We start from the raw sequence: 26,996 nt of genomic DNA on the forward strand, positions 1-26,996 counted from the left end.
AATACATTTTACTTGGTCAAAGGATTAGCCTATATGAATATTATCTTACATACATCTTTACGCTTGACCTACCTCTATTAGTTCTAATGTTAGCAAAGTAAATGACATTTTATTGGCATTTCAGAGAACATATTCATTATGTTAGCTCCCTTCTCAGTCAAAGGTTTTAGGCTACAGTATACTGCATTCCAGGGTTATTAGGATTCTGAAAAGTAGAGCTGATAACAAAACCCTAGAATATTGTTCTGTCAGCAATTCTGAAATACTCAGACCCATTCCATATTAAAGTATTGTGTTCCTTATAGTTCCTGTGGCTATGCCAATGCATTTCATCACTCTCTATTTAAAATCTTGAGACATATTTATTATGGAACACACGTCTGTCTCTGTGACGTGCATAGTAAATGCACAGGATGCATGTTATCTTAAACAAGCTTGCTGAAGAAACATTGAGGTAAAGGAAAGGAAATAGAAAAATTTGATTTATGTCTTATTTATGTAAAAATTATTATAGTACACAAAAATCTACTTTCATTCTAAGTGCTAAAATTATTTAATTACAAACGCAAAACTTAAAAGTGACACTTGGTTTATTTTTTTATTTATTTTCTAATAACAAACATGTCATACTTACCTGTTCTGTGGTCCCACACCAGCTCTCGCGGCTCCTCCCCACATTAGATAACCCCCTCTGGGAAGCTCTCTACCGAGGGGGTTACCTTGCGGGCACGCTCCTGAGATATTCATTCGGCGTCCATAGCCACCGAATGTACGACTCGATCCCGCCCCCGGCGTTTGCGTCATTGGATTTGATTGACAGCAGCAGGAGCCAATGGCTGCACTGCTATCAATCTATCCAATCAAGAGTCGGGAACACGTGGAGAGAGCGACGGCAGGGACACGCCCACAGAGATTCAGGGCTCAGGTAAGTAAAACAGGGGGGCTGGGGGGCCAGACACTGCAAGGTGCTTTTTCACCTTAATGCATATGATGTATTAAGGTGAAAAAACACGAAGATTTACAACCCCTTTAAAGCAGTATTAAACCCAAAGCCAAAAATATGTATCGGTTTACCAATCCTTTGATGTGGTGGCTGTATTAGTTTGGTTTTTAGGCTTTTTCCCTCTGTTTTCACCTGATGATCTGGCCAGTAACATACTACCTGCCTTAGGGGTGTCTTTACTCTGGAGCAGGGGTGGCCAACATGTGGCCCACGGAGTCCTCTAATGTGGCCCGTGACCTCCTGCTGTGGAATGTCGGGTTGGCAAGCCCAGATCGCAGGTTGCCGACCAGCCATACCGCAGCATTAGTGTTGTTAATGAAGCTGGTGGTAGAGGAAGAAAGCCGCTGCGGAGCAGAGCCCCATAAGCCGATGCTTCCAGTGCAGCGCTGGCTTTTGCCACAGGCGGAGTCTATAGCAACGTTCGGCTAACCGGCAGAATAGACACAGGTGCACTACGCTGAAACCGAGGAGTGCATAAACCGCAGCACAGTGGTGTAAAAGCAGTCTTAAGCCCTTTTCACATGTTCGGCCCAACCCAATCGGACCCTCAATTCACCTCTATAGAGCAGCAGATGTAAACAGACTTTTGTCCGCTTACGCCCGCCTACCTCCAATCCGATCCGCAAAAAAAAAAAACTGAAGGGAATTTGTCCTCTTCCATCTGGGCAGATCGAATCAGAGGGCCTATAGGACAGCTGTGACCTGTCATCCGCCTGATCCACTCATTGTGGCCCACGACTGGTTACCAAGTTGCTTAAAGCGGAGGTTCACCCAAAAATCCACTTTTTGACATTAGCTCCAGCATACTGCTAACATCTGCAGTATGCTGTTTTTTTTTTGTACTTATCGTTATATGAGCCCTTGTTATCCGGCTCCGAGTGGGGAATCATGCGGGGGATGGGCGTTTCTAAGCGAAGAGGAGTTAATTGACGGCTGCTAAGGCGCGTCACGCCTTCCGAAAATACCCGAAGTTACACTCGGGCGTTTACGGCGCCTGCGCCTGCCGTGTAGAGCTGACTGCGCAGGCGCTGTAAACACCCGAGTGTCACTTCGGGTATTTTCGGAAGGCGTGATGCGCTTTAGCAGCCCATCAATCAACGCCTCTTCGCTTAGGGACGCCTATACCCGGAAGTAATCCCCTGCTCTGAGACGGATAACAAGGGCTCATATAAAGTACAAAAAAAAAAAAACAGCATACTGCAGATGTTAGCAGTATGCTGGAGCTAATGTCAAAAAGTGGATTTTTGAGTGAACCTCCGCTTTAAGTGGCCCTCGCTCTTCAAAAGATTGGGCATCCCTGCTCTGAAGGAAGCAGCAGCAGCCAAGACACCTTTGGACAGCAGCATTGGTAATCTGGGGAGAGGGTAGTCTCTAGCACTAGCAGATTTAGACGCACTAAGAAATTAAAGCTGAGCTCCAGCTAACACATTTCAAGCAGTTACAGCAACAGTTTTTTGTTTTTTCTTTTGGAATAAAGGTTTTATATAAATAAATAAAAGCTGACTATTGTAAGCAGCCTATCAGCTGTAAATAGTTTATTTCAACCTTCTAACTGTTACATCTGCAAGACATTTTGCTCTTTTGAAAAACAACAGACCTATCGTCAGGATCACCAGGTTGAAAATGAACGAAAACGCCTAAAAAAAGAAAAGAAATGCAGCCGTCACATCTTAGAACTGGTAAGCTTCAACATAATAAAGGTTTGCTTTTGGGCTTAATACCACTTTAGACCATGGACTAATATTTACCATTATAGTTTCTAGGTGTGTGTGGTATAATGTACAGTATACAGGCATACCCCACTTTAAGTACACTCACTTTACATACACTCGCGTGTAAGGACATACCCGCAAGTGTATGTAAAGTGCCTTACAAGTACCGTACAGGCATAGAAGGAGCTAAAGCTCCAATCGCATAGCCCACCCTGTTCCAGTGTGCCCCTGACACCCCCACTACAGCCTCTGAGACCTCAACTACAGCTTCTGACACCCCACTACACCCTAAAAGTGAAAAAAGGTATTGTTTCATTTTACATACATGCTCTGGTCCCATTGTGTACTTAAAAGTGGGGTATGCCTGTATATGGAAAATGTTCAGTTTAAATTACAATTGGTCATTACACACCACATATTTTTTACATAATTTTTTGTATTCACTCAATTGCTTTACCATCCCTCCACTCACCATTTGACTCCCAATCACTTCCCCCCCCCCCCTGCTCCCTATTTCTCCTCCTCCCTCCCCTTTTCCTCCCTTCCCCGGCTCCCACTGGCATTCCCCCCCCCCCTAACCACCTTCCTTTTTTTCCCCCCTTTGTTCCCCGTTCCCCACTCCCTCCGGTTTCCTCCGTTCCTTGTCATCTCTGGCTCCCACTGGAATTTCCCCCTGGCATTTTCCCCCCTCCTTTTCCTTCCCTTGGCCCTTGGCTCCTCCCCCCCCCCCCCCCCCTCACACTCAACCATTATACACTTCTCACCATCACCTTCTTATTTTCGATCACGCGTGTCACTTTCCCCCCACTCCCCTCCCTGTTCATCCCAGGCTCGGCCGTAGCGCTCATAAATACTCTGTTTACGTTAGACACACAGGTCCCTCCATGTATGTGTTCACCCTTGGCCACCGTGGGGGTTCTGTCTGGCCTCGTCCACCTTATTCCATCGGCGGACTCGCCCTAGGTGAGCAGTTAGACCCGTGTCTTTTCCCTGTTTGTATCTACAGTGTTGTTTTAGTCTATTATTCATATATCGTTTAATTGTCTCTAGATCTTCTCCTGACAAAGCGGGTTAACACGCGAAACTAGTTGAGATACTGCCATAACCCTCAACTCATTGCAATGTTTTCCCCCACCGGGGACTTCTATTCATGGTGTTGTTTGGTTGTGACCATTTTAATTTTGTCAATTGTCTGTCTTGCTTTTTGTGTAATAAAGATTTATATTTTTAATATATTTTTATTCTAATGTGTAATTTTATATTGGTACCGCAATAGTCCTAATTGGCCCTTTTTGCTCCCTCTTGGCTCTTTGGTTCGGGGACCTTAGATCCAAGTACCTTATATCTACAATTGATCATTACTGAATTGTTTTTTTTTTTTGCCGTATAAATTATATGTCACAATTCAATATAATGACAGCCAAGGATCTGGTAGTATTTAATTGAAGACAGATTATTCCGTATGACAGGAAAGGATATAAACTGATATTGAGAACCTAATATGGAAGAGGATAAAGGAGAAGGCTGTTGAATTGTCCATTGTATACATGTAGCCATAGTTTGTCAAGGGAGCACAAGCCACCAAGTCAGGTTTTGTCAATCACCGCTAATCCCAGAAAGACAGATTGACACCATTCGCGTGGATGTCCTATTCCCTAGATATTAAATAGAACTCATTATAGTCCTATACCAGTTTATTTTCTGATTTCAGATAAACAAAATTATTTTGTATAAGGTCCTTCACAATCTACTATGTATGAGTCAACATGGCACAAATAGGAAACTGTGCAATTCCATTGTGGCTCCAGCCATTCATAAATGCATTCTATTCAGGCACCTAAATCTAGTGTCGCTAAAAATATTTACATACCATCAAGAGGGCTAAAAACACATAATGTATGCAATTACAGATTAAAGAAGTAATAAAGCAATATTTACAAATCCGCAACTCAAAGGAGATATGATCCATCCTGAACTATCAAAGATGTCTACAGCCTATGAAAAGGCTTTTTGTTTCATTTGGATAGAGTGGGGAGATAATAGACCCTCTGTCAAATTTGAGATTGCTCTTTGTGTCCCTACTGAGAAGATTGAACCATCTATTATTTTTCCTGGTGGCTTTTGTCACAAAACTGAAAATGAGAGGAAATCCAGAACTTTAGAAATGTGATTGAAGCAAGAGGCTTCGGGTGAATCACCTAAAGCCCTGTACACACGATCGGAATTTCCAATGGAAAAAGTCAGTTGGACTTTTTCCATCGGAAATTCCAACCATGTGTAAGCCCCATCTGACTTTTTTCCGATGAATTCCATCGGAGTTTAGATAGAGAACATGTTCTCTTTTTCTGCGGTGGAATTTCGATGTGTGTGGCCGGGCAAAAGCCAGATCGTGTGTACGGGGCATAATAGGGACACATTCCTGGTGACAACTGTCTTGGATGGTAATTCCACTTAGCAAGATTTCAGGTTATTTCCTGTTGTGTTTCTAGGACAGGAAGTAAGAGGAAATCTCCCCCACAGGACATACAAAAAATAAAACAATCAAACAGATGTTAAAACCCTCCTCAACTCTATCCTAGTTTTAGCAATACATACCCTTTAACCGCTTGCCATCGGCCCCATAGCAGTTTTAATGCTACAGGGCAGTAGATGTGCAGTGGATTACGTATATATATATATATATATATATATATATATATATGATTCTGGACTTATGCCTACAGGGGGCACACACTCAATGTCCTCCGGCACCCGACAATCATTGGCAATACATGGAGAACTGAGATAGACAAGATGTAAACAAGGCACATCTCAGTTCTGAAAGGGGGTAAGAAATTGATTCTGTGTTCCTGAAATGCAGGGACTACAATCCATTACTTCCCCCAGTAAAAGCAGCACAAGGTTAAAGGGGTTGTAAAGGTTTGTTTTTTATTTTCTAAATAGGTTTCTTTAAGCTTGTGCATTGTTGGTTCACTTACCTTTTCCTTTGATTTCCCTTCTAAATGTATTTTTTTCTTTGTCTGAATTTATCACTTCCTGTTCCTCCTCGGTAAGATTGCCCCCATCATCCGAGCCGTTCTGCCTGGGGGTAAGTCAGCATGCTCGCCCCCTCCCTTGAGACTACATCCCTGCAGGAAGATGCTGCGTGCTCGCCCTCTCCCTTGGGACTACATCCCTGCTGGGAGATGCTGTAAACACAACGTCTCCCTGCAGGGATGTAGTCCCAAGGGAGGGGGCGAGCACGCTGACTAACCCCCAGCCAGAACGGCTCGGATGATGGAGGCAAGCTTACTGAGGAGGAACAGGAAGTGAGAAATTCAGACAGAGAAAAAAAACATTTAGGCCCCGTACACACAAGGGGATCTCCGCTGGAAACGGTCCGCCGAATCGTTTCCAGCGGAGATTCCTCCTCCGGATTTGGATCTGATGGCTTGTACTCACCATCGGATCAAAATCCGCGCGGAATTCATCCGCGGTGACGTGTCGCGCCGTCGCCGCGATGATGACGCGGCGACGTGCGCGACGCTGGAAGGTAAGTACTTCCACGCATGTGTCGAATCATTACGACGCATGCGAGGGAGGGGAGCGGACGGATTGATCCGGTGAGTCTGTACAGACCACCGGATCAATCCGCTGGACCCGATTCAAGCGGATACATTTCTTAGCATGCTAAGAAATTTATATCCGCTTGAAATCGATCCGGCCGAGAAATCTCCGCGGATAAATATCCGCTAGGCCGTACAGACGACCGGATTTATCTGCTGGAACTGATCCGCGGATCAATTCCAGCGGATAGATCCGGTGGTGTGTACGAGGCCTTAGAAGGGAAATCAAAGGAAAAGGTAAGTGAACCAACAATGCACTAGCTTGAAGAAGCCTATTTAGAAAATAAAAAAGAACCTTAACAGCCCCTTTAACACACAAACACTGACTAGCCACACAGTTAACCCTTTGATCACCCTAGATGTTAACCCCTTCCCAGCCAGTATCATTAGTACAGTGACAACGCATATTTTTTTAGCACTGATCACTGTATTAGTTTCACTGGTTCTCGCAAAGTGTCAAAAGTGTCAGTTAGTGTGAGAATGTCTCCCGCAAATATTGCAGTCCCACTATAAGTCGCTGATCGCCGCCATTACTAGTATAAAATAAAAAAATACAAATTCCATAGATATATCCCATACTTTGTAGACGCTATAACGTTTGCGTAAACCAATCAATATACGCTTATTGGGATTTTTTTACCAAAAATATGTAGCAGAATGCATATTGGCTTAAATTTATGAAGAAATGGGATTCTGTAAATATTTTATTGGATGTGTTTTATAGCAGAAAGTAAAAAATGTATGTTTTTTCAAAATTGTTTTTGTTAATAGTACAAAAAATAAAAAAACTCAGTGCTGATCAAATGCCACCAAAAGAAAGCTCTATTTGTGGGGAAAAAATTAAATACGTTTTATTTGGGTACAGTGTCACATGACCGTGCAATTTTCAGTTTAAGTAGCGCAGTGCTGTATTGCAAAAAAGGGCCCGGTCAAAAAGGTGGGTAAATCTTCTGAAGGTCAAGTGGTTAAATAAGCCAGTCCATTTTGTGTCAGGGGTTAATTGTCAAACATTCTCCAATAAGTAACTCACAACCCCTTATTTTTGCAACTAGTAAGATCTCTACAGTGTGGAACAAGACAAACACTTGATGATCACTGGAGACAACACAGCAGGCTATAAGTGGCCTACTAACACTAATAAACAAGCTTATGCTAACTTAAGTTTCCAACGGGGACGTCAGTTTAATAAATGCTGACAGGCAAGAGAAGGTTACACTCAGCCCCTTGACTTGTGTGGTCTGCAGAGGTCTAAGATTACATACCGCTATAAATATTTCCCAAGCAACACCAAAAACAACAAGAGGAATAAGGACAAGAGCATCATTCTTACACTGTAGTCTGTAACCCAACAATGTCCTCGGACTGGTAATACACGGTGCTATGCTTACAGGTGAGCACTTCTGCCTCATCTTTTCTAAATCAACTCCCGCAGGGGATTGGGCATTCCTATGAAGAGGCGTAGATGATTGATGTGCGGATAAGGCGCGTCACGCGTTCCGAAAATAGCCGAACTGGGACTTGGCTCTATACGGCGCCTGCGCACAGACTAGGAGCCGTGTAGAGCTGACTGCGTAGGCGCCGTATATAGCCGAGTCCCAGTTCAGGCTATTTTCGGAACGCGTGACGCGCCTTATTCACACGTCAATCATCTACGCCTCTTCATAGGAACGCCTACTCCCGGCGGTAGTGAGAACCCGGAAGCCGGGTGAAAGAGAACTATAAGACGGTATGTACAGCGGGAAAAAAAAAATACCAGCATACTGTACATGTCGGAAGTATGCTGGATGTAATGGTATATAATTGTTTTAGGGTGAACCTCCACTTTAACAAGGCTAAAAAACAATGAGAACAGATCAGCTAGTTGTAGAAAAAAACAGCAATCACAGCCGTCATTCTCAATACCTTTACTACATTATAAACTGAAATAGCCTTCTTTCACAAAAATAAAATAAATCCAAGACTGGCACACTTGTTTAGGGATAAAAGATTGTTCCCAATAAATAGACGCTGTAATACTAAAGGACAAAATGATCCCTAATAAGAGCTGCCAGGCCCCCACCGCCACAGCTAAAGGAGTTTCGGCCCCCCCATCTGCTTATCAGCATGTGGTGTTTGGGGAAGACGGAGTTGAGACATCACATTACACTTGCCTTATCTTTGTCTGGAGCAGGCTACTGAGGAGGAGCCGCTTGTAACAAGTTCCTGACAAGTCTTTTGTTACAACATAGGCTGCTTTTTGGAGGAAGATAACCGCATCTCCTTTTCCATGTTAATCTTTGTTATTAAAAAGGGGGTTATGGTAGACAAAGAAATGCTTATGTTGCCAAGTGCTGGACACGTAATAAGCGATGGGCAAAATGTATCAGTGTGGTCTGTCTGCTGGGGTTGAAGTTAAATAAAATACGGGAAACAAATGTTACAAGAGGGATGAGTAATACACAAAGTGAGCCATTTACATTTTAAGTAGTAAAACTGTGTAAAAATATAGTACTTGTTGCTGCTTGTAAAGTTTTCAATTTGGAAAGGATGAAATTAATCGAGATTAGACACACATTTCAATTATCCTATTAAGACAATGTTCACAGCAATTTTAAATGAGACATTCTGCCTGTTTAAAGCGCTTGTAACCCTAAAAAAACAAAAAAGAAGAAGAAAAAAAGATCCTGCTTTTTTAAAGCATGTTAAACAGCACAGTGCTTGTGCTGTGTAATTTGTGCCATTGTATGATGTAAAATACCTGGTTGATCCTGCCTGTGTCCCACTGTGTGTGCTGACCACGGTAATCATGGCTGCTGATCCATGATACTGTGGTCAGTTTATGTGCCTCTGTCATCCCACTGCTCTCTGCTCTTCCCCTCCCTGCCTGTCAGTTCCAAAGCCTGTGTGTGAAAGTGATCTCCTCCCCGCCCCTCTCCTCCTGCTGCTCTTCCCTGTGATTTGAAAATACCATTTATAAATAACTGCCATCCCCTCTGTTTTATAAAGATCTAAAGTACAGTGTGTCAGTTTTTTTTTAAAATCTAATCCTAAATACCTTCTGATTCTGTTTGAACTGCAACTGCCATGGTGCTGCGCATGTGATCAGTTAGGACAGGGGTCTCCAAACGTTTTAAACAAAGTGCCAGTTTACTGTCCTTCAGGCTTCAGGGGGGCCGGACTGTGGCCAGTGTGAGTAGAAAATATTCCAGCATCAGTGGAAGTAAAAACTGTCCCATTATCGGTTGTAACAGGAGCAATAGTTCTCCATCAATGGCGTCGGTGGGAGGAATGATACCCCATCATTGGTCTTAGTAGGAGGAACAGTGCCCCATCAATGGTGTCAGTGGGAGGAAAAGTGCACCATTGATGGCATCAGTGACATCATTGATGTCAGTTGGAGGAAAAGTGTCCCAAGGGCCAGATAGAAGCAAGTAAAGGGTCGCATCTGGCCCCCGGGCCACAGTTTGTAGACCACTGAGTTAGGACACCAGCCATTTGATGGTTTGACAGTTTGGTTGAGGACACAATCAAATCAAATGTTTTTTGAAACTGGTAAATCGATGGGTTTAGTTCTGCTTTATGATTTACAGCTGGGGCTTTGGGCTTCAGCAAAATGGCAGCCTACAGCAAGAAGAAACAGGAACATTGCTGGAGGCAATTTACAACACACGCTAATTTTGGTAGCATAATTATTAATGTAGAATGTATGCTCCTTGCTAAAGAACATTATACGTTGTTGGGTATAGTTCCACTTTAACTTAGATTGGTGAATAAGACATGTTTTTTTACATTGTAAATGATTACCTAATCATATGCAAGAGACCATAAAAAAAACAGGGGTTTGTCTATTGCACGGAATCAGACAATTGAAGTAAACCTGGCTTCACCTAACATACCAAGGGGGGTTTCCACCGCACAATGGTGTGAACAGGTCCTGGATTTTTACTTGGTTTATTTTTCATCCATGATTATTAAAGTGAAACTAAAACCACTGCAGGTCCCAGCACAAATTGCTATAATGAGCAAGCATGCCTACAACATTATGGCAGACTTACCTACTTGATAGAAATCTACTGCCCAACATTGACAGGTCCATGGCACCCTTGTCACTCTGTCTGCCACCGACATCTTCTCTGCCTATTTTATGTTTCTGGTATTTGCTCTCTTAGCCGCTGGGCAGCCACTGGCAATGTTACCAGGCTACATTCTAGGCATATTAAAGTTGCCGGTAGTGGATTGGGAATGTATACTGTACTGTGCATGACCCGTAGGCAGTGTACACAAAGAAAGTATTTGCTAGCACCTGTAAAGCAGCTTGTTTGGCAGAGGAGACTTATGATGTATCTGCTACCAAGACAACTCTATCAGTTAAAACAAAATTAAGTTTAGTTACACTTTAAAACTGAGTTTCCGCCGAAATTTTTATTTTGAAAATATGGACACTTACCTGTCCAGCGCGCCCCACGATGTCGGCAGCCGAAGGCCGAGCAATTGCTCGTCCCTCGGCTGTACCCGCCGCCATCCTCTGTGAGGGAATCAGGAAGTAAAGCATTGCGGCTTCACTGCCCGGTTCCCTACTGCGCATGTTCGAGTATCGCTGCGCACCGTCACTGGTCCCCGCTCTCTCCTGGGAACAGCGTGTTTCCCAGAAGACAGAGGGGTGTGCGGGTAGGGGCGTAACTGCCGCAGAGTGCATTCCCGGAAGTGGGAGCAAATACCTGTCTTATACAGGTATCTGCACCACCCTCCCCCCCTGGAAAGGTGCCAAATGTGACACCGGAGGGGGGGAAGGTTCCGAAAAGCGTAAGTTCCATTTTTGGGTGGAACTCCGCTTTAAAATAAACCTTTCCAGAGAGAGATATGTGGACTGCTATTGCTGATCTCCTTCTAAGATCGCTAGCTGCCTGTCTGTCACTTTGACCATCTGGATACAAAACTTTCTGGGTCACTAAAATTGAAAAAGTATGCAGACCGCAAAAGACAAAGAAGTATCATTATATGCATTGGTGTTCTTGTTAAGGGGCAAGCATCAGTGGCCTTCATGATTCTTATTTAGGAAAGGTTTTAACTTGTGAATGACATTTATACAGCAAGAAAAACAAAGCCAACATCGAATTTCCAGCCTCCTGGTAGCACAGTAGCTAAGTGGTTAGCATGTCCACCTAGCAGCACTAAGGTCATTGATTTAAATCCCAACTATGATGCTACCTGCCTGGAGTTTGCATGTTCTCCCTGTGCCTGTGTGTGTTTCCTCCCACAATCCAAAGACATGTTGGCATGTTAAATGGCTCCTGTCTAAATTGGCCCTAGTAGATGTATGTATGAATGTGAGATAGGGACCTTAGATGATAAGCTCCTTGAGGGCAGGGACTGATGTGAATATACAATATATATGTAAAGCACTACATAAACTGACAATATATAAGTAACTGTGATGCCGCGTACACACAACCGTTTTTCATGACGAGAAAAATGCCATTTTTTTAATTGGTTGTGAAAAACGGTCGTGTGTAGGCTCCAGAGCATTTTTCTTGACGCGAAAAATGTCCGTTAAAAATTTAGAACCTGCTCTATTTTTTCTTGTCGTTTTTCACATCGTGAAAAACGGTCGTGTGTACGTTTTAACGAGGGGGAAAAAAACATGTATGCTCAGAAGCAAGTTATGAGAAGGGGAAATTAGCATAAGCAGCCCAAAGGGTGCCGCCATTTGGATGGAACTTCCCCTTTATAGTGCAGACATACGTGTTGTACGTCACCACGATTTGCTTAAAGGGTCACTAAAGGAAAAAACATTTTTTGCTGAAATCACTGTTTATTGGGTATAGAGACATAAAAGTTAACTGATTGCTTTTAAAAATGTTTAAAAATGTTATTTAATCTATCATATAATGTGCCTCTAGTTTCACTTTCGATTTTAAAGGTACATACATGAAGTTCCAGGTGAGAGGTGAGTCGGGAAGACTCACAGAACAAAAACAAACAAATCCAGGGCAGTGTTTTGTTTTTAAAATGAATCTGATTGTTCCTGAGGAGTTTTAGACACACAGTAATGACAGCTTAGACCACCGTGAAAATCTCCCAGTACCATGGTTATAAGGAAACAGGCAACCAGGAAGTGTGGAGATCACAGCAGAATTACAGCTACTTCAAAGCAAAAACGAACAATGAGGACATGAAACCAGTACTGCAGTAAGGTAAAGGAAGCTATTTAGCTAAAAAAAAAAATTCCTTTAGTGACCCTTTAAGCATTTTTTTTCACGATCGTGTGTATGCAAGGCAGGCTTGAGAGGAATCACGTTGAGAAAAACATTGTTTTTTTCCATGACATAAATAACGGTCGTGTGTGCGCGGCATAATAAATAACTGTCCCATTTGTCTGTTCAAGCTTCTAAAGACAAGGCTTGCCCCAGTCCTAGCAGAACTGTCATTATCTCAGGCCTCGTACACACGACCAAGTATTTCGGCAAAAACCAGCAAGAAACTTGCTGGGATTTTTTTTTTGCCGAAGGAAACCGGTCGTGTGTACATTTTTCGACGAGGAAACTGTCGAGGATCCCATCAAGCCAAAAAGAGAGCATGTCTTCTTTTTCCTCGACGGGAATGTAGAAACTTGCCTTGTCGAGTTCCTCGACAGCCTAACAAGGAACTCAATGAGGAAAACGATGTGTTTCGCCCGTCGAGTTCCTCGGTCGTGTGTACGAGGCTTCACAGTTAGTCCCCAAACAAACACCTAGAGAAATGTGACCACTTGTCAACACTTCTCAATTAACCCTTTGTACACTGCTAACAAATTCTGCGTAAAGAGCTTGTATTTATATGTTAGTTTAACAACAACCACAAAGGAAGTGTCAGAAAGTAAATGTGGAAAGTCAGTTAATAGATAAGAGAGTTTTTGAGGTTACAACCTCGTCGGCCATATTGTTTCCTGTAGAAACAGATGACTTGTATAGGAATGGTGGTAAAATTGACAGCTCTATGTCAGTGACACAAAAGAATAGTTGTTTGACCTTTGAATTCTTGAAAGATAGACACATTTTCAGAGTCACTGCAAAACAATTTGTTCCAGGTGCTCTAATTGACATACCAGATTAAAATGTATGTATCTAATTCTAAACTTTAACAGTTAATCGTCTTGGTGTTTCCAATAGTCTGTGTCTATACTAGTGTTTGTTATGGGATTACCATGGTGAACAGACAAAGTCAAGGATACACAGCATGCAATCTTGGTTATCTTGTCAAATCACAGCCCTCAGTCTAATATGAAGTCTTTTGTAAAGTGTATATCCAGCAAAAAAATGTTTGTTGTTTTGGATAGAGAAGGATTAGAACCCCTGTTGAGATTCCATTTGGAAGATCTCCCCTTACTTAGGGCCCTTTCACACACATTTATTACAAGTCCGTTTACAGACTTGTAATGTATCCCTATGGGATTGCAGACGTTAGCGGATGATGCATCCGCTAACGTCCGCAACCATCCGCATCCGCAAAGATCTGCTTTTGCGGGCGGAAGAAAACCCTATTTTTCTTCCGTCCAGCGGAACGGATCGGATGAATACGGACACACAGTCCGTATTCATCCAATTCCCCATAGGGGAGAGCGGAGGAGAGACAGGGCGGTCTCTGCACTGTGTGCGGGGACCGCCCTGTCCGCCGACAGCTCAGCGGGGATTAACGGAGGAATCCCCGCTGAGCCAAACGGGCTAACGGAGCGGATCAATACGGATCCGCTCAGTGTGAAAGAGCCCTTACAATAATGGTGACAAGGGTTTCACCAGCGAAGTACAATTTCCAACAGGCACACAGGCAGCAATAAAACCTGACTAACGTCCCAACCTTCACCTATTCTATTCTATAAAGAAATGCTTTCTGTGTTCTAATAGTGTCAATCTCCTGTTTGTTACAGAAGACAGTCGTGACATGGAGATTAGAAGGAACAGTAAGTGTTTTGGGGGACCAAGCCGATCGACATCTCAGAAGTTTTGGTTTTCCACTGGACTTCATAGGAGATTTTCCATGTTGGTGTGTTGTGGTATTATTCATTTTCCCGTCTTTTAGATTTTGGGGGTCTGGATTGGGTCTCGTGGGAGAAGAACATGTCCCGGTGGAAGTAAACAATACCCTAAGAATGCTGGGCAGTGGGAGTAAATTAACTATATAGAGCCTGAGGTCAGTAGGAGGAAGAATAGTGCCCCGTTATTTGTATCAGTAGACGGGATACTACCACATCATTGGCATCAGTTGGAGGAATAGTGCCCCATCGTTGGTATGAGTTGGAGGAATAGTGCTCCATCATTTATATCAGTGGGGGGAATAGTGCTCTATCATTGGTATCAGTGGGGAGGAATACTGTCCCATCATTGGTATCAGTGGGAGGAATAGTGCCCCAATCGTTGGTATGAGTTGGAGGAATAGTGCTCCATCATATATATCAGTGGGGGGAATAGTGCTCTATCATTGGTATCAGTGGGGGGAATAGTGCTCTATCATTGGTGTCATGGACTTTGGAATGCAGAAGTGTTCCTCCTTGAAAGCTGTTACACAGTGGGGGTCTTCTTCCCTGTCTTAAAGCTCCAGAAGGCTCCATTGTTCTGTGTCTGGCTATTGTGTACATTGATTGCCCCCTGGGGCTTCTGTCTCATTACACATAACAGTCCCTCCATTCAAGCTATCGGACCAATCCCTGCTGACTCATTTTCAAGTCCTCATTTGCATGGCTAAGGAGGACCTGAAGGAGGACTACATGTACTTTAATATTGACCAATAGGAAAGCGATTGTTGGGGGCGGGATCGTTACAACTACGTTTTAAACTATGCTGTTTTTCGGGTTGTAAAAAATGATCATGTGTGGGCTAAAACGACATTAAAAACCCGCGCATGTTCAGAAGCAAGTTATGAGACTGGAGTGCTCGTTCTGGTAAAACTACCATTCGTAATGGAGTAAGCACATTCATCACGCTGTAACAGACAAAAAAGCGCAAATCGTCTTTTAATAACACGGAATGAGCTAAAGCAGCCCCAAGGGTGGCGTCATCCGCATGGAACTTCCCCTTTAGAGTGCCGTCGTACGTGTTGTACGTCACCGCGCTTTGCTAGAGCATTTTTTAAAAACGATTGTGTGTGGGCAACGTCGTTTTAATGATAAAGTTGGAAAAACTTCGTTTTTTTTTCTACATGCCGAAAAACATCGTTTTTTTTCATGCCGAAAAATGATCGTGTGTACGCGGCATCAGGTGTGAATGGGGAGCAGGTGTGTTAAATTTCACTCTCTCATATTGGTCAATCAGCCAGCAAAAATGGGTAAAAAATAAAACGTGACCCCTGAATATTTCTCTTGCTATTTACTTCTGATCTCTTAGTATTTTGGGATGCTACCAGAATACTACCGCCCAAAATGTAATCTTTCACACACACCCAATCCTGCTGTAGAAATATTGAATATTTTTTCAAATTATATTTTTAGCCAATCCATTTTCATTTTTAAATGTCACAAGAAACGTTAACCAAGTTAGTTCATTGTGCATAATAACATTGTATTATTTGGTTATATTGCAAGAGTCATAGAATCATGTTTAGCAAGGTTCAATACATTGAGCCGTTACTTTACTGTTAACACTCACAGTATCACAAAAACAAGCCTCATAGAAACTGGGATGGCACATGTGAATACTGCCTGTAGTGTAAATACGGTATGTCAGGAGTCCTTTTTTAGATACGAGTCTGTCATTCTAGTGTGAAGCAGCCGTTTGTGGCTGCATACATATTTGCCTTCTCACCTTTGGCTTACACTTATCACCAATGTCACATTGACTGACAGATGTAAAATGTGTCCAGTGTAAAAATGGATACTTAAAGAGGAACTGCAGTCTGCTCACCTAATTTTTAATAAAAACATCTTTGCCATTCTGAAGCTTCCCTGCAACCACTTTGCACATTATTTTGTATATACTGTGATTCTGTACTTGCCAAATATGCTGCAGAAATGGCTGCAACCATTTTAACTGTGGGCAGCTGAAGCTGCTGCTTGTTCACTTCCTGGATTTACACAGACACACAGAGGCACACCTCCAGCTCTATAGCTCTCACTGGCCCTCTTATGACTCATCCCCCCTCCCTTCCTGGCAAACTCTTGCGAGAGTGAGAGAAAGAGCTGTGCATGATGTCATAAGCCTAGGCTAATAACCAGACAAGAAACAGGAAGTGAGCTGTATAAGGTATTTGCTGGCAGAAACAAAATGTTTTACTATCCAAAGTTCAAACAACAAGGGCAGAAGATTTAATAGATGGAAAGTTGAAAAAATGACTGAAGTTCCGCTTTAATATCTCTGGTGTGTACTTAGAAAACATATACTGTATTTATCGCCGTATACCGCGCACTTTTTTGCCCTGAAAATCAGGGCAAAATCGTGGGTGCGCGGTATACGCCGATACCTGCTTTCCCGCGCCGAGTTTGAATACTGCGCCGGCATATACCGAGCGCAGTACACTCGTGTATCGTCGGCCAGTCTCGGCTCCTCTCGCGCTGACGTCCTGGACGTAAAGGACGTCAGCGCGAGAGTTGCCGAGCCTGCCCGACGATACACGAGTGTACTGCGCTCGGTATATGTCGGCGCAGTATTCAAACTCGGCGCGGGAAACGAGCGGGGAGGACGCGAGGACGCCGGACCCGACAAAGAGGACGCCCGAAGCCGCAGACGGACGCCGGACCCGACGAGGCCGCCGCGCAAGACATCAAAACTGTAAGTACAAAAAATCTTTTTTCCACAGGAATTGGGGCAACTTTAGGGGTGCGCGCTATACGCGGGAGCGCACTATACCCCGATAAATACAGTAATATCCAAGAAGCTAAGCTATTTACCCAATTGTAAGCCGCCCTGTCAGACTGTGGCTAAACCCTCCATGTTGGACAAGCTAATAAACCAGAAGTCCTAACTTGATCTCGGTTCCTAGGGTTCCTTCAAAGGTTAGTAGGCATTCTATGAACATTGAGCAACTCCTGCCCAATAAGGGCACTACTGACACCAATGATCTTTTAGATATATGGGGGGGGGGGGGGCGTTCTTCCCACTGAATACCAGTTTACTGTATGTACAATTCATCCCACTGACCACTAGTATAAGTACAATTTTTCCAATGACCACCATCGTAAGTATCACTCCTTCCACTGACCATCCGTGGAATAAGGCTGTTCTGCAATGACCACCATTGTAAAGGGGCACATATCTAGTCATGGTGGCTATGACTAAGGCCTTATAGGCTGAAACGCGTCAACCATTCCTATTTGCGTTTGTCCACTGTGGCTTGATAATAAACACTACAAATTATTAAGAGCAACGAGCGGACTGCGGATCATCTTTTCTTCGCACATCACTAGCCACCAATGTTAGGTGCCACTTTTCCGTTGTAAACAGGCATTTCTATAACAATCACCATGTAAAGAAAATACTACAATTTCCACTGTCCGCGTTTCTTTTCAGGCAATTATTATTATATGATTTTCATATACAGCAGCCCTGGGTGTCAAATATGCTAATTTCCTTATTACTTTATTTATTCCAATAACTGTATAAGAATTCTTACAGTATATCTGTATACTGTTGACACTAATGTACTGTGAACTGTAGTAAAGTAATTATAAGCCCGAACACCTAAGAGTTACTTTAAAGGTTCACTCATGTTAAAAAGTTGATCGGGGGTGGTCTATGCACTCAAATCACTTACAACTGCTCTACACATACACAGGTCTCTGGCCTAAAGCGCACATCCTGCACTGGAATCCTGCTGCCTTTATGTTAATGAGTGACCTCAGTTTTGCTAATGAGAATAAATAGAAAATATGAACAAAGTTAAATTTTAGGAGCATATCAAGAGCAGAAATTATTTCTAGATCCCGCAATGCTGCAGGAGTGTCTCGTCTGCCAGGGACTCCCCTCCTTTTTGGCTGAGACAGCAGCGTGGTGCCATTGGTGCCAGCTACTGTCAATCAAAGTCAGTGAGCCAACGAGGAGAGAAAGGGGCAGGGCCAGGCAGCACCTCTGTGTCTGAATGGACACAGAGAGCTTTGGGTTGGCTCAGGTGCCCCCCATAGCAAGCTGCTTTCTGTGGGGGAACTCAACAGGAGAGAGGGGCCAAGAGCACCCAGGAAGAGGAGGATCGGGGCTGTTCTGTGCAAAACCACTGCACAGAGGAGGTAAGTATAACATGTTTGTTATTCTTAACAAAAAAACAAGACTTTACAATCACTTTAAAGTAGTTGTAAACCCTTACAGACCACTTTAACCTACAGGTAAGCCTAAATTAAGGCTTACCTGTAGGTGCAACAAATATCTCCTAAACCTACACGGTTTAGGAGATATTTGCAGAAAAGACTGCACCGATGTCTACGGCACATGTGCGCCGTAGACAACGGTGCAGGTGCACTGAGCGTGCCGTTAGTGAAGGCGATCATGTCGTCACTGATGGCTATCACGCGCATGCGCAGGAGTGACGTCATTGCGGATCCGGCCAATCACAGCGCCGGAGCCACGATACTCGGAAGTCACTCGGGTATCATGGCGGAGGAGAGGAACTATGGAACTATGGAACAGATGAATGTCCTTGTTTAGGTTGTTTTTTCATCTGTAATGATTAGAATTAACTCAAAACTCCAACCAGGTATAAAAATGCAATTTAATGCCGATATTAATTTGATAAAAATAATTGAATTTTTAAATGCAATCATTGTGAGTTTCCTTAATGTGTACAGATATCAGTGTCTTGTATTTTCTTTTACAGTAGGACTCAGATTGGGAGATTATGGGTAGTACTATGAGCCAATCAGGCTGTGCTGTATGCACATAGGTTAGTAAGGAACATGTCAACAGAAAAACAGGTAGGAGTGAGATGACCCTATAAGCAGGCTGCTGCTCCTTCTTTGTTCAATCAAAGACTGGGGAAGATAGGTGTCTGTGACGGTATTGGTATGATATCCCCGTCAAACAGTCCCTTCTTCCCATAACAGAACATCACAGAATCATCCACACATGAGCCAAGGCTGAATGCTGGAACCAGACAGACTTTAATAGTATAACACACAGCTTATATGTAATTTCTAAAACTGTTACAATGGCAAATCTCCGCCCCCCTCACACTGGGGCTTCCATACAGATCATGGGCAGACATTTTGGAGCCGATTCTGAAAACACATTTTCTTTAGATAATGACATCAGTGGAGTTAATTACTAGGTGTAACAGAATACATTATCTAGACAGCCTGACCACAATGAAGCAATCAGAATAATTAACATGAGCCCCTTCTAATAACAGTAAACAGTAACCACAGGGCTTCTTCACACAACACACTAGACCATTTACCCTTTGAACTAGGACTGGCTGAGGAAAGGTCATTACCATATCAACAGCCTGTTAGCCGAGGAATGAGTCACACCTGAAATCCTCTAACACACACACAGCATAACGAGCAGGGAGAATTAAACTGAAGCATCCTTCACAGTGTCCAATTTGTACAGAAGAGAACAGTGAGGTCATTAACCAGGCTGTCAATGTAAATATGTCAGTGTAATGTTTCATTGTTTGCAAGGTGAAAAACTTCAGACATATATATTTCAATTGTGAATGTAAGTGTTTGCCTGGAGTTTAGCTATAATGAATGGATTTACTTAGTGAGTGAATGTGGTGGTCACTGAGAAGATTCAGGGAGGATTTTTCTTTTCTGTAAGGATAAACAGACAGCTGGAGACTAGAGATGTATTGTATCTTCTTCTGGATCATCAGTTTCAGAATTTAGGAGATCGGGTTAAACATAACAGGCTTTTGCCTTCTTTCAATGCTAGCTACTAAATATTACTAAATATTAATTTGAGGAATAACACAGTGTTGAACCAGTTTGGTGTTGAGGCTTGATGCACACTGGGGCTTTTAAAAACACTTTTCTCCTGTCAGGAGAAAAGCAGTTTAAAAAATGCAGCTAAGCTGTGCTTTTGCAAATGTGTTTAGGTGTATTTAGGAGTATAGCCTCCATTCCCAGTCGATGCCTTGTATGGGGAAACGCGTCACGGGAGGGGGACTTGACGTCACCACGTACCAGCTGGCTGGCTTGAGCCGCGGCTGTTTGAATGTACTGTGTACCTTTTTTTGGATGTCAGTGCCTAAGAAAAAGTTTTTCAATAAAGTTTTAACTGGAATACTGCACCATGAAGCCTCTCTTTTCGTACCATATGATTTATCCCACTGTTGGAGATTTCCTGGATAAGGATATCGTTGTAGCTACAGGACAACTATACCACTGGAGATTTCGCTGTATTAAAAGGATCCCCGCATTGGATGAACCCGTGGAGGAATGTGCCTGATCTGAGTGACTCTGATGAGCTTGTTTGATCCCTATAATCTGAGATCCATCGAATCTGGTAAACAGCGTTATCCGTTTTACTTTCTGGAAAGAAGCATCATTTCTTCAGTGTCCTGCAATATTGTTCACTATTATAGTACCTTGTTTTTTTGGTCTTTTTGTGTTGTTTAAAGTCTATTGTTAACACATATCAGTATCACTCTCCCCCTTTTATAATAAGGAAGTTATATATATTGTTAGGTTGCGCACTTTTTCGTTTTATACACGTCTAGTACTAGTAGGCGGGTTTAGAAGCGTTTACATGCCTTAAAATAAAAAAGCTCAAACGCTAGTAAAAGCAACTCAAGTGTGCATGAGGCCTGAATGATCAATTTATCTCATTATGCATTCAACAGATTTTTATCTAGATTGTTTATGGTGTAACCCTAGAGAGCAATAACTCAGTTGAGAATATTAATTTGAATACCCGTGCTCTAAAGAGTTACGGTATTTAACTTAACTGTGTGCAACGTTGTAAAACAATGGGGTCGATTTTTTAAAGGAGCAGAGACCTAATGTTCAGTGAGCTTAGTAAATAAAGTTAAGCTGGGTTCACTTCAACCAAGCAATCTTGTGGTAGCAAAAACCCTGGGCCAGATTCACATAGCCCGGGCGCAACGTAACGTAACCGATTTAGGTTACACCGCCGCAAATTTTCTGGCTAAGTGCCCGATCCACAAAGCACTTACCTGGAAATTTGCTGTGTTGATGGGTGAGTCGAGCAATTTTGTTTGGGTTGCAGGAAAGAAAATGGTCCTGTCTATGGCTTGCTTTACATTCACTATGCTATGGCTAGCCATACATGGAGAAAATTTCTTCCTGCAACCACAGGGAAAGGCGGGGGAATTCGGCCTCGCCGGGAGAAGACAGTGATTAACCTCCCTGGCGGTATGATTCTTTCAGAAAAAAGGTGCTGAAAGCGGTACCATTATTTGCAAGGAAATTTGGTGTTTTATACTGTAGGCCTGTAATTCTTAGGAATAACTCACTTAAATCTGACCAAACAAGAGTCTAGTAGGCATCCCGGGTATGACATTTTTTTTAAAACAAAATTATAAATGATAATATAATAAATAATTATAAATAATTATAACAAATAATAATATAATTATAATAAAAATTATTCAATAATGTAATCAACTCAAAATCACTGAAATTTGCTCAGTTGCAGAATTGTCGCTGTACTTTTATTTTTTTATGACGAATTTCCCCACAAATCGCTATCGCACAATTCTGCAAGTGATTATAATTTATTATCGCTGTTTTCTAGCTGCTCTAAAACCATTTTCGACATAAAGGGACACTTTTGGTTGCTATGGACAATCTACAGTTTGCAGGCAGAAAGAACAGTTTTTATTATATAAAAGAACATGTAGGACACTGGGCAGACCACTAGGGACAAGGGGGGTGTGCATTTTTTACATACAGTACTGTAATCTATAAGATTACAGTATACTGTATGTATTGTGTTTGTTTACCTTTTTGAATTTGGCGCCGTTCTCCGCTCCCGTGCGTCGTAATGTCGCAGGGAACGGAGATCGGCGGCACAGGAGGACACTGTGTGAGTCAAGCGAGGTCCCGCTCGCTCACACAGCGCGGTGGCATCGCTGGATCCAGGGACAAGGTAAGTAAACCAAGCCTGTGGATTCAGCGAGGCGAGCCCGAGTCTGACTCGGGGTTACCAATCGTAGCCAAAAAATCTCACCCCGAGTCAGACTCGGGAACACCGCCAGGGGGGTTAATGCTAGCAGCTATAAAAGCTACTAGCGGTAAAACCCCGCCTGCTGGTTGTACCCAAGTTGATCGATCAATCAAAGTGGTACATTCAGCCTGCCCATACACGGTTCGAATCTCAGCCGAGTTCCATTCAAACCGTGTATGGTGGGACCAAGGCTGGCACATAGGTCCTGATTTCTCTCTGAACAGTGTGGATGAAGGAATTTCAATTGTGTTCATTCAGCCATGTTTTAAATTTTGCAGGGCTGTCCATGGCTCGAATTACAGCCAATTCAACAGGAGTCAGCCAAAATCGGAGCCATTTATGGCTAGTCTAAAGGAACAGTCTTTACCTCCTTTAGTAAATCAACACCTATGTCTATACAAAAAGTTTTACCCATGAAGTCATTACTGCTGTTACATTTGATGTCCTTTCTAAATGGCAATCAAATGTCAAGTTGTTTTAATATGTTAGTATAATATTATCGTTAATGGTTGAGAACAAAATTTTGACAGTATGTATATTAATATATGGAAATACTTTTTGCAGAGAGGTGTATTTCTTTGTGATCTCTCCAGCCTGTCATAATTCTCAGCTACTCAAGCTTTTTATGCAGTATATTTGAAAGACTAGCTAATGCTCCCACGGACCACATTTTGGCTAAACAATAATGTTAAATAAATTAACCAGATGATAAATGTTTAAAGTTCACTCAATTACTTTCAATGAATGCCCTTGTAAAGCCATCCATCACTTGTAAATCAAAGATATAATTCATAAACAGTGTACTAGCTTTGGCAAGAGGCCCGCACATTCTATTTTTGGCTTTACGTTTTCATGGGAGACTGTTTCAGCCAAACTTGGAATTAAATTATAATACAATGCATCCATTAGCTGAACTTAGTGGCATAGACTTTTTATGGTTTGACTTCTTTATATTCTTAAAGGAGTTGTAAAGGTAAAAAAATGATTGCCTAAAATTAATGGGCCAGATTCATGTACAATTCCGGCGGCGTAACGTATTGCATTTACGTTACACCGCCGCAAGTTTTATGGGCAAGTGCTTGATTCACAAAGCACTTGCCTGTAAACTTGCGGCGGCGTAGCGTAAATCTGTCCGGCGCAAGCCCGCCTAATTCAAATGGGGCGTGGATCATTTAAATTAGGCGCGTTCCCGCGCCGAACGTACTGTGCATGCTCCGTTTTGAAATTTCCCGCCATGCTTTGCGCGGAATGACGTCGCATCGACGTCATTTTTTGAACGTCGACGTGAGTTACGTCCTTTCCTATTCACGGACGACTTACGATTTTTTTTTTAAATTCGAAGCGGGAACGACGGCCATACTTTAACATGGCAAGTCTAAAGATAGGCCAAGAAATAGCAGCTTTAACTATACGCCGGGAAAAGCCGACTAGCGGCGACGTAAGAGAATGCAACGGCAAAAAACTACGCAAACTCCACCCAGCGGGCGCCAAAGTATTACACCTACGATCCGAAGGCGTACGAAGCCGTACGCCTGTCGGATCGAAGCCAAAAGCCGTCGTATCTTGGTTTGAGGATTCAAACTAAAGATACGACGCGGCAAATTTGAAAATACGCCGGCGTATCAGTAGATACTCCGGTGTATTTCTTCTGTGAATCTGGCCCAATGTCTGTAAGGTAGACAGACAGAATAGTGTAATGATTCTGTTAAAAAACGAGTAAATACCTATTGAATTCCTTCATCTATATCACCTCCGGCGTTCTAGTTTCTGTTCTCTCATTCACTTCCTGGTTTGCGGCATGTAAGAACTACATTTCCCAGTATGCATTGCGGCACGCCCAGTAATTCACACCTCCTTGAAGTCTCTAACACGTAGAGAGCGTCCTGCTGCACAGATGTAGTTCCCAGGAGGGGGCGAGCACGTCACTGACCACCGCAGTAAAGCCTCCCTTCACGGTGGTGAGTAACAATCAGACAAGCAGGAAGTGAACAGAACAGAGAAGAAATAGAGCAACTTCTGAGCAAAAACGAACAATGAGGAAGTGAAAAGAGGAATGTCTGCAGGTAAAGGATGCTTATTATGAAAAAAAATGTTTTCCTTTACAATCCCTTTAAATACAATGTAAAACGCCTACACAGCAGTTGCAGAGAAAAACAAAACATATCTGAGATCACATGATGCTTTCAGGGCCATTAAATACTTAAGTTGTATGATAAAACGCAAAACAAAAAGAACTCTAAAACTGTTATATTTTAAAGTTAAAAGAGAAGTTTAGTTTCTGTTTTGTTCTTTTCAAAATCATACCTACCAAGGGGGATGCATCTGTCCCCCTGCCGGTTCTAAGACTGAGAACCGAGCAATCAAACACTGCTGATCGCTCGGTTCTCAGAGCTCTGTCAGTCACCGGCTGTCTGCTCTGCTCCCTCAATGCTCACTGGAGCGCTGGGCTGTAAAGGAGGCTGAGCGAGAGTGGGTGGCTCAGGCTCTCAGCAACTCACTGAGAGGCATAGCCAGGTGCCATTCCATGAGTTTGGGGACACATACCTGCATCCACACGGATGTCTCATTGGAACATAGTGACTGTGACCATGAAGCCGTGTGTCCCAATAGACATCTATGGGACTGGTGGCACAGGGATACATGCAACACCTGTTGCAGTATTCTCTCCCTTCGGTAGCAGAAGTATTTTCTTACTATCAGTATGATAGGCTGTCTTATCTTTGGCCTCAAAAGACAACACATTTCTGTTTTCAGCAATGAGCTCAGGCAAAAAAGAAGACTGTGTCTACTGTCCCACACTGAGCAAACACTACACTGAGGGGGAAAGAATGCAAATAAGAGTTACCGCAGCTGTCTCTGTAAAGCTGGCCACACATACATAGATTTATTTAGTTCAATCTGCAGGCTGAACGGAATAATTATATCAATTCAATCAGATTCCTCTATCTACAGTGCATCTGGAAAGTATTCACAGCACTTCACTTTTTCCACATTTTGTTATGTTACAGCCTTATTCCAAAATGGATTAAATTCATTATTTCCCTCACAATTCTACAAACAATACCCCATAATGACAACCTGAAAGAAGTTTGTTTGAAATCTTTGCAAATGTATTAAAAATAAAAAACAATACTTTGTTGAAGCACTTTTGGCACCAATAACAGCCTCAACTCTTTTTGAGTATGCTACAAGCTTGGCAACGTTTGGCAGTTTCTCCCATTCTTCTTTGCAGGACCTCCAAAGCTCCATGAGGTTGGATGAGGAGCATCGGTGCACAGCCATTTTCAGATCTCTCAGAGATGTTCAATCGGGTTAAATTCTGGGCTCTGGCTGGGCCACTCTGGCACATTTACAGGGTTGTCCTATAGCCACTCCTTTCTTATCTTGGCTGTGTGCTTAGGGTCATTGTCCTGTTGGAAGATAAACCTTTGCCCCAGTCTGGGGTACAGAGCGCTCTGGAGCAGGTTTTCATCAAGGATGTCTCTGTACATTGCTGCATTCATCTTTCCCTCGATCCTGACTAGTCTCCCAGTTCGTGATGCTGAAAAACATCCCCACAGCATAATGCTGCCACCACCATGCTTCACTGTAGGGATGGCATAAACCTTTGCCCCAGTCTGGGGTACAGATCGCTCTGGAGCAGGTTTCCATCAAGGATGTCTCTGTACATTGCTGCATTCATCTTTCCCTCGATCCTGACTAGTCTCCAAGTTCCTGACGCTGAAAAACATCCCCACAGCATAATGCTGCCACCACCATGCTTCACTGTAGGGAAGGCATTGGCCAGGCGATGAGCGGTACCTGGTTTCCTCCAGACATGACGCTTGCTATTCAGGCCGAAGAGTTCAATCTTGTGGATTGCGCTAACCTTATAATGGGACCCAAAAGTGAACAACCTATCTGCAAAGCCCTATGAGAGCTCTATACAACGTGGATATGTGCTTCTAAAGCAGAAGAAAAAAAAATGTCATTAATATGTGTATATGTACTCAAAAGTACTTGAATTAGACAAACAAGCAGACCCCCTGTGCTTTAAATGGATATACTGTGCAAAATATTCCCCCAAATAGACAACAGTGTTTGATAATATATATCGCCAATTATGTTGTGCCTATAATGGCTACGTCCCTTATTTCAGTGTCTATATTACGAGTTTAAAAAACCAAGACATCAAATATCTCAAAAGCTTGAAAATAAATAATAGGAAAAATAAGAAAAAATGTGAATGAAAAGAAACAACACCAACAGGGAGAGGAGGGGAAAATTGATTGGTGGAGTGCTGAAGAGGGTTGATCTTCTGGAAGGTTCTCCTCTCTCCACAGAGAAATGCTGGAGCTTTGTCAGAGTGACCATCAGGCCCCGTACACACGTCCGAGGAACTCGACGTGCCAAACACATCGAGTTCCTCGTCGAGTTCTGTGTTGAAGCCGCCGAGGATCTCGGCGGGCCAACTTTCCTCATTGAACAACGAGGAAATAGAGAACATGTTCTCTATTTGGCCCGACGAGTTCCTCGTCGGCTTCCTCGCTGAAAAGTGTACACACGACCGAGTTTCTGGGCAGAATCCAGTTCCGATCGAGTTTCTGGCTGAATTCTGCCGAGAAACTCGGTC

At 42.9% G+C, this 26,996-nt stretch overlaps 1 protein-coding gene across 1 annotated transcript in view; it reads right to left on the reverse strand.

Moving 5' to 3' along the window:
* KIF26B (kinesin family member 26B) overlaps positions 1 to 26,996 on the reverse strand; it is a 472,460-nt gene that overhangs the window by 284,067 nt on the left and 161,397 nt on the right. The window lies entirely within an intron of this gene.

This window comes from Rana temporaria, chromosome 4 (assembly GCF_905171775.1).
Source record: "Rana temporaria chromosome 4, aRanTem1.1, whole genome shotgun sequence".
Taxonomy (NCBI): Eukaryota; Metazoa; Chordata; class Amphibia; order Anura; family Ranidae; genus Rana; species Rana temporaria.